Raw genomic sequence first — 8,038 nt, 5'->3', positions numbered from 1 at the left:
TCTTGTTCCATCTCTTTAGGAGCAAGCGTAGAGTATTTTACCATTAAACATGGAGTCTTTACTGTTCGTTTATTTCCCAGATGCTCTTTATTAGGGTGAGGACATACATACCCTTTACCCTTACATTCCTGGTTTGTGGAGTGTTCTTGTGGGGGTACATGCCTCCATGGACATGTGTATGGAGTCTGGAGGCTGTCTGATGTCTTCCTTTATCACCCCCCCCACCTCCCACACACGGTCTCATAGGCTGGGCTGACTAACCAGAAAGCCCCAGGTACCTACCTGTCTCTGCCTCGAAGCACTGGGATTGCAGTTACCTCCGTGACCAACTTTTCTTTTTCTCTATTTAGCAATTCTGTTTATTTCAACTTTCATAATCCTGATGATTTTCACTTGTATGGAGCTTTTCATATTTTGCATGATGCCTGATGTGGTTGGTGATGAGGGCTGTGATGAAGACTTCATCACTTGTATCCTAAAAACAACAGGGATTTTCTTTCCTGTGTGGGCAGCTCTGAGGTTATCAGGGAGTAACCGCCCAATTGGAAGAAATTCATCATCTTTTCCTCGATCAATTAATGTGTCAACCTGGGAACCCAGACGGGACACGAGACAGGTCACTTCGTATGCTTTTTTGCTCCGAGGACACAGCACTGGGTTGCAGACTGGAGCAAATGCTGACACAGATTTGTATTTTCCAGGAATTTTTTGTGGCCTCCCATGGAGCGACCAAAATAGACATCCTGTGTGGATCCGCTGGGAAATTGGCATCTGTGAGTTGTGGAAGCTCCTCTGTTACATAAGAGAACATTCCGTTCTTAGTTTTCCAGGGATCTTCAGTGGCATTCATGTAAAACCCAGCCCCAGTGCCAAAGTCCCAGCTGTCATCTTCTCCTTTAACGCTGCAGCCACCCCGGGGGGGGGGGGGCTGGCATCTGGAGCAGAGACGACAAGGCGGGGTTCTGAGACAGCTTGTGGATAGCCAGACTTAGGCAGGAAATTTTGTTCTGTGCAAGCTCAGCCAGACAGCCCGTAGAGTGCAGGACACTTCCCACTCTCTGCCTGTGGTGGTAGACAGCAAATCTCACTTTACATGTCAGCTCGACACTGCCATGTTTGAAAACTTTCTGGAGCCTTCCAAAGCACCTGTTGCTGGAAATCTGTTTCAATGCCCTTCTTCTCCTGGCCAACGGCTACTTGTTTTTTGTTGTTGTTGTTTTGATTTGGTTTTTCCTTCCTTCCTTCCTTTCTTCCTTCCTTCTTTCCTTTCTTTCTTTAAGACAGAGTTTCACTATGTAGCCCTGGGTAGTCTGAAACTGGCTGTGCAGATGAGGCTGGCCTTGAACCCACAGAGATCCACCTGCTTCTGCCTCCTGAGTGCTGGGATTAAAGGCATGAGCCACTATGCCTGCACACATTTCTTTTTAAAAATATTTTTGATAATACACACATATAAATACATCTTTATCACAGCCATTCCAACTCCATTTCCTTTGGACACCCCCAACACCAGCTCCTATAATCTTTGGTCTCCTCCTCCTCTTCTTCTTCTTCTCCTCCTCCTCCTTCCACTAATTTCATTAGCACTGTCTGCACACTCATGGGAAACTTACCAGGGACCACATCTCTAAAGAAATAACTCCCTCTCCCCAGCAGCCACCAAGTGCAGATACCTCTCCAGCTAGGTGGGGCCTCGGGGACCTCTCCTATCCTTGCTGGAATTATTGACTGGTTTGGTCTTGTGCAGCTTGTGCTGCTTGTGAGGGCCAGCTTATGAGTGCAATAACCACATCATGTCCGGAAGGCAACTCTTTCTAGTGCTCCTCCCATCCTCTGGCTCTTTTTTTTTTTTTTTGGTTTTTTGAGACAGGGTTTCTCTATGTAGCTTTGCGCCTTTCCTGGGACTCACTTGGTAGTCCAGGCTGGCCTCGAACTCACAGAGATCCGCCCATCCTCTGGCTCTTACATGCTGTCTGCTCCCCACTGGGCCTTGTGAGGATGGAGATAGATGTCCCGTACTCAACATTCGCTTATTCTCAGCATTTTGACCAGTTAAGAGTCTCTGCATTGACTGGTCCCCGCTGGAAAAAGAAGCTTCTCACACCAAGATTGGGAGTAGCACTAATCTAAAGGTATAAACAAAGATTTAGAAGGCAGTTTGACAACACGTTCATTTAGTAAAACAACATTAGTAGGTTCCCCCAGTGACCTATGACCTCCCTGACTATGGGCTTTTGGCCAGGCTCACAGAACTAGGCATGAGTTCCGCCTGTGGAACAGTCCTGGAATCTAATCAGAAGTCCGTTGTCTAGCCCCATAACAGTCATGCCACTATTCTCCAGTCGACACGTCTTACCTGGCGGGTTAGCACTGCAGCATGCAGGGTCTACTGCTGGGTAAACCATTGATGATATTTCTCTTCCAGCAGCCTGCAGAGTACTTTTTAGCATTATGAAAGCTAACCAGTAGAGGGAAATTTCAGATCCAGCTCAGTTTCTTTATGTCCTGCAACCAAAGTGTGTTGTGTTTGGCAATAGGGTCTTCCCATCTGGCGGTTGTGGTGGGGGCAGCACTCGGGAATTTCTTACGTAAGAAGTCCAGGCACAACCAAACACTTCTTGTGCCTTCAGAAACAATCTGCCTGGGCTGGGGATGTAGCTCAGCTGGCAGAGTGCTTGTTTAACATGCGTGAAGTCCTGGGTTTGATCCCGAGCACTGGAAAAATAGGGAATGGTGGCACACACCTGTAATCCTAGCACCTGAGAGGGAAAGGCAAGGTGGTGGAGAAATTCAAAATCCTTCTAAATTCAAATACATTCCCGGATACACAGTGAGTTCAAGGCCAGCATGAGCTCTGTGTGTGTGTGTGTGTGTGTGTGTGTGTGTGTGTGTGTGTGTGTGTGTGAGAGAGAGAGAGAGAGAGAGAGAGAGAGAGACAGAGACAGAGACAGAGACAGAGAGAGACAGAGAGAGAGACAGAGACAGAGAGAGACAGATGAGACAGAGATATAGAGATTTTCTTTCCCTTTGTGTGGTAGCTAATGAGGACCTTGGCATCATCCCACATACAGTCCAAAGTAGGAAACGGGTTTGTCCCCCCTTTTTTAAGGCAGCATTTCTCCACCTTTGTTAAGGAATTCAAAGGACTTGCTGTGGTTAGACATATCTACCATCCTAATAACCCACTGCATGCATGAGGAAATCCTCTATCTGATTTTCAGGACACTCATAGACTGACGAGATAGATGCCTGCTGTAACCCAGTTACAGCCTGGCCAGGCTCATTGTTGTGCCTGATATGGGGCCCTGCTGATCATATCAGGACACTAGCCTAGGAAATAATAGAGGAGGATCTGCTGAACCCCATGATTTACTATCTAATTAGAGGGACCAAAAAAGGCTGTTCTCAAACTATTAACTATAACAAATTGTGTGGGAGGCAACACCCGGTGCTTCAGTTAATCCTGTTCTAATGTGATTAAATCGCTAACAACCCACAGAATCAGCTTAATGATCAAAGGAATTTATTTGAGGGTTAACTCACAACCACAGGAGATTTATCGTAGGGTCCGGGAAAGCTGAGCTATGTCCCACGCTGAACGGCTTGGTCCAAGATCTCAGCATCCAAACCACAAAGTAACCAAGAGAGAGATGCATACGTGCATCCCAGGTCTTAAGGGTCTTCCAGCGGCCACACCCCAGGGGTATGTACCTCAAGGTTATAGGCAGGTGTACAGCTACAGCTGCCTCACTAGGGGTGATGCTTCAGGGTATGGCTCAAACAGCTACCTACTACATCTCCCCCCTTTGTCTAAATAAGAAAATTCTAACCTAACACAAAACTATATACAATAGGAACAATTATCAAGGAGAAGTAAAGGGTAATAACATAAACAAATGCAACTACAACCAACAAGAACAACATCCAACAAGACACACACACTAACATCCAGAGAAGTCTGGAGCATAGGTAAATGGCATGTTACAGAGATCATTCCAAAAGGTGTTCTATCCCGAAGAACCTGAATCTAGTACTTAGTATGTTCTAGCTAAGCTACAGGAAGATTGTAACTGTAACTGTAACTGTTAGTCTTCAACCCCATCAAAGACCTGAGAAGGAATATAATGGTACCTGAGAAAACAGGAGATGCACGCAAGCAACTTTTGGAAAAATTTCAAGAATAGACAGAGACAGCTGGCAGCCTGGACAGTCACCTAAAGTTTTTCAGCACTGTTGGGGCATCCAGTTTGGCTACAGGCCTAGAATATCTGACAGGCCATTTTCAGAAGCAGGAATTTTGAAAGACCATCTTACCCTGTCTTGGCAAGGTTCAGTAGTCACTTTCCCTTGTGTCCTACTCATCTAGAAAGAACAGCGTTCATACTGTCAGCAGTTGAAGCAAGGGCAGTTCTTTGCCCAACAGGCCATTTTGTGCCAGGAAGAAGACAAACTTCCACACTGAGTGTCTTAAAAGCCCAACATTATCTCGGGATCAGATTGGTACTGCCAGGAGCAATCATGTCTCATGTCAACAGAATTCTAAGTTATTTAAATGCCATACTCTCTAGGTCTGTGAAGTGTTTGAAGATTACCTGTCCATCTGACATATGACCTGTAAACATGGACAACCTAACTAACATAACTATAGAAATGACAAGCATGGGTGACTATACATCTGTAAGTCTTCTCTACCTAAATAACCTAAGGACTAAGGCTTCATATAAACAAGGTAAACAGTCTGTAAGCAAATGTACAATAAAAGGACAATGACCTCAAAATTGTGGCAATACACAAAATATCTTAAACAGAGGTAGAAATGTATAGTGCAGTATGCAATATGACAACAATATGTATCAATATACAAAATATCCTAAACAGAGCTAAAACATACATACAGTATGACAAATACAATTTTACATTTGTATCAATATACAAAGTATTTCAAATACGAGTAGAAATATATGTACATTATAATAAATGTAGTTCTGTATTTGTATCAATATACAAAATAATTCAAACAGGAGTAGAAATATGTGTACATTACAACACTGTTCTCTTTCAGTGCAGCCGGCTGAAGCCATGCACAAGTACCACATCTGGACCCTGAGTCAGGGAGGCCGTGACGTCTTGACTGCACACGTGTGAGCCAAGCCTCTTCTGATATTAGACAATAAGCACAGTCTCTTCTCATGCAAGCTCCAAAAACTTACTGGTCACCCTTGCCCAACTCTAAATTGTGCCATCTATTGCCATACTCCACCCACAGCCTCTTGACGTCTGTGCAGAAACAACTGACCTCACCTGCAGGCCTAGGCTAGCTCTGTAAGGTCCCAGCTTGCCCTGCCTGAGGTCACTTGGTTCACACATGGCCACAGTTTTATGGTTGGCAGGCCACAGGCTTTTGGTGTATGCAGGAGTTTCAGCGAGGCCGTAGAATCCGGCCCCCGTTTTCACATTGAAACACAGTGTTTGAATAACCTGAATCTGTGTTCCTAGCCGTGGCCATTCCCGTTCGCCTCTACCGTAAGCGGTCTTTGTTCCTTGGTTTGCATTGGTGTTAGCCAGCTCCGGCTTAGCCCCATTTCCAGTAAATGTGTGGATTAGTTCAAACTCAGAAACCGCGAGGTAAAGGATTTTGTTTGGGGGCTTTAGAAAATATATTTCGAGTGCTTGCTTTGGCAGCACAGATACTAAAATTGGGAATGATACAGAGATTAGCATGGCCTCCGTGCAAGAATGACACACAGATGCATAGTGTTCCATATTTTAAAAAATACACGTTTTGAGAGCCAGGCATGAAGGCCTATCCTACAATTCAAGCATTTAGGAGGTGGAGGCAGGAGGATCAAGAGTTCAAGGTCGTCCTTGGCTACAGCTGTGAGTTTCAGGCCAGCATGGGCTACATAGTGGAGGTGCTGTCTAAAAAGTTAAACAAACAAACAAACAAACAAACAAACCCATTTTCAGTACCCTCCCTGTTCAGGGAGGTGTTACCCCTCAGAACCTTGTTTGCATGATCTTAGAAAATAACACACATGCACAAACACACATACACATAAATGCACACACAGGTGCTCACATGTGCATACAGACATGCACACATAGGCTGCAAATAAAGTTCTGTAGGTAGAGTGTTTGCCTCATATTCTTGAAACTGTGGGTTGGATCACCAGCACAAAGCAAATCACAAAAACCAGAAACTGTATTTCGGAAAACATGGATATTGGTAGTTAAAAGTCAGTGTCCTGAGGAAGGAAGAGAAGGTGGAGGTTATATTGAGCAAGCAGTGTTGAGTTTTTACAAGGGAGTAAGAATTCTTGGGGCTGGAGAGCCGGCCGAGGGATGAAGAGTACTTGCTGCTCTTGCAGAGGACCTTATTTTGGCTCTTAGTATCCACATCCTGTGGCTCACAGTCATCTATGACTCTAGTTCCAGGGCATCTGACATCCTCTTCTGACCTCCTCGGGCACTCCCATGCATACACATAAATAAAAATAAATTCTTATGTGGGGAAACTTCTGCTGGAGTCGAGAACAGGTGTAGGTGTAAATGACAGAAGAAAAAGAAAATTATACATATATATATTTATATATTTGCAAAACGTCCATAAAACAAGTTTATGGCCCCAAGATCCATTTATCTACCTGCCTATGTGTTTGTATGGGTATGAGTAAGTTTTGTGTGTGTGTATGTACATGTATGTATGTATGTATATATGTACATATTTATCTATTTATCTATCAGTTATCTATCTATATTCTATCTAAGGTCTCTGAGAAGATGTAGTCATTCTAGGTTATTCTAGATGCTCATGTAGGGTGACTAAGATTCATATTCTCCGGCAGCAGATACATGGTGAGGGAGACTCCCCATGCAGCCTCCAAAGGCTATTCTGGAAAATTCTTCCAATGTTGGTTTTACCCCAATTTTCCTTTTGTCTTCACATATTCCTGGGTCTCTTCCCAGACGTCCTTCACCACCATTTCTACTGTGCTTGAGAGCACCTGCAAGCTTGGACCTTTCTACAAACAGCTGCAAATGGAGTCAGTTTATTCAGTAAACATCAGGAATTTGTGTATTGTATTCTCCCTGCTCCCTCAAGCTTCCCATAACCTGGGGCAAGGGGCATCGTTAGGATGAGTGGGACAGAAAGATGGGAAACGGGGTGGAGAGTGGGTAAAGGTGCCTACTGCCAAGCCTGGGACCCTAAAGCTGTCCTCTGCCCTCCATAAAATAAGTAAATTAAAATACAATAAAACATTTTTAAGACAAGAAAAATTACGGGGACATGGGAAGAGAAAGAAGCCCCTTACTCTGGAATCCGGGGTTCAGAGGCCTGAAGACAATAAAGTCACAATTTCTTATAAGGACAGTGCTTCCAAACAGGATCAGGGCTGACTTGAGGCATGGTGCTGTGGTCTTGAGTCTAACTGTATGAGTGTTTTCCTCTCATCCCTAAACTGAACATAGCATCGCCTCACAATTCCGTTTACAGAGGGGAGTCCTTTAAGATAAGAGAGAACTGGTCATGGTGGTGTGCATCTTCAGTACAGGCAGAGGCAGAGGCAAGCAGACCTCTGTGAGTCTCCACCTTGAGTTCCAGGTCAATCTGTGCTGCACAGTGAGAACATGCACCCCCACCCCCACCCCCAAACCAACTAAAACCCCAAAATGAGGCCTCGAGGCATGGTTCAGTGGTTCAGAATGAGTACTGGTCTTTCAGGAGACCAGAGTTCAATTCCAAGCACTCATATCAGACTGTAACTCTAGCTTCAGGGAGTTGCCTCTACTCTGGCCTTTACAGATACGTGTGTGTGTGTGTGTGTGTGTGTGTGTGTGTGTGTGTGTGTGTGTAAGCTAGTTCCTATTAAAAACACATATAGATTTTTCTTTTTATTTATTCTTTGTGTCTTACACATCATGCACCTCGATCCCATTCATTTCCCGTCTCGGTGAGGCTCCCCTCTGCTCTTGCAGCACTCCTCCCCCCCAATATGTTTTGTTTTTTTTAAATACAGGGTCTCACCGCATCTCTCAC

The 8,038-nt window shown here is 44.6% G+C and overlaps 1 non-coding gene and 1 pseudogene across 1 annotated transcript; one reads left to right on the top strand and one right to left on the bottom strand.

Annotated features, from left to right (window-relative positions):
* Positions 1-342: 342 nt before the first annotated feature.
* LOC131906429 (S-formylglutathione hydrolase-like) lies at positions 343-6,983 on the bottom strand (annotated as a pseudogene).
* LOC131907525 (U6 spliceosomal RNA) lies at positions 5,667-5,769 on the top strand. Its single transcript, XR_009378432.1, has one exon. It is a non-coding gene; the product is annotated as a U6 spliceosomal RNA (small nuclear RNA).
* Positions 6,984-8,038: the final 1,055 nt, after the last annotated feature.

The sequence above is a fragment of the Peromyscus eremicus genome, chromosome 3 (assembly GCF_949786415.1).
Source record: "Peromyscus eremicus chromosome 3, PerEre_H2_v1, whole genome shotgun sequence".
Taxonomy (NCBI): domain Eukaryota; kingdom Metazoa; phylum Chordata; class Mammalia; order Rodentia; family Cricetidae; genus Peromyscus; species Peromyscus eremicus.
The sequence above is the reverse complement of the archived record's forward strand: the minus strand, read 5'-3'. Positions and strand labels throughout refer to the sequence as shown.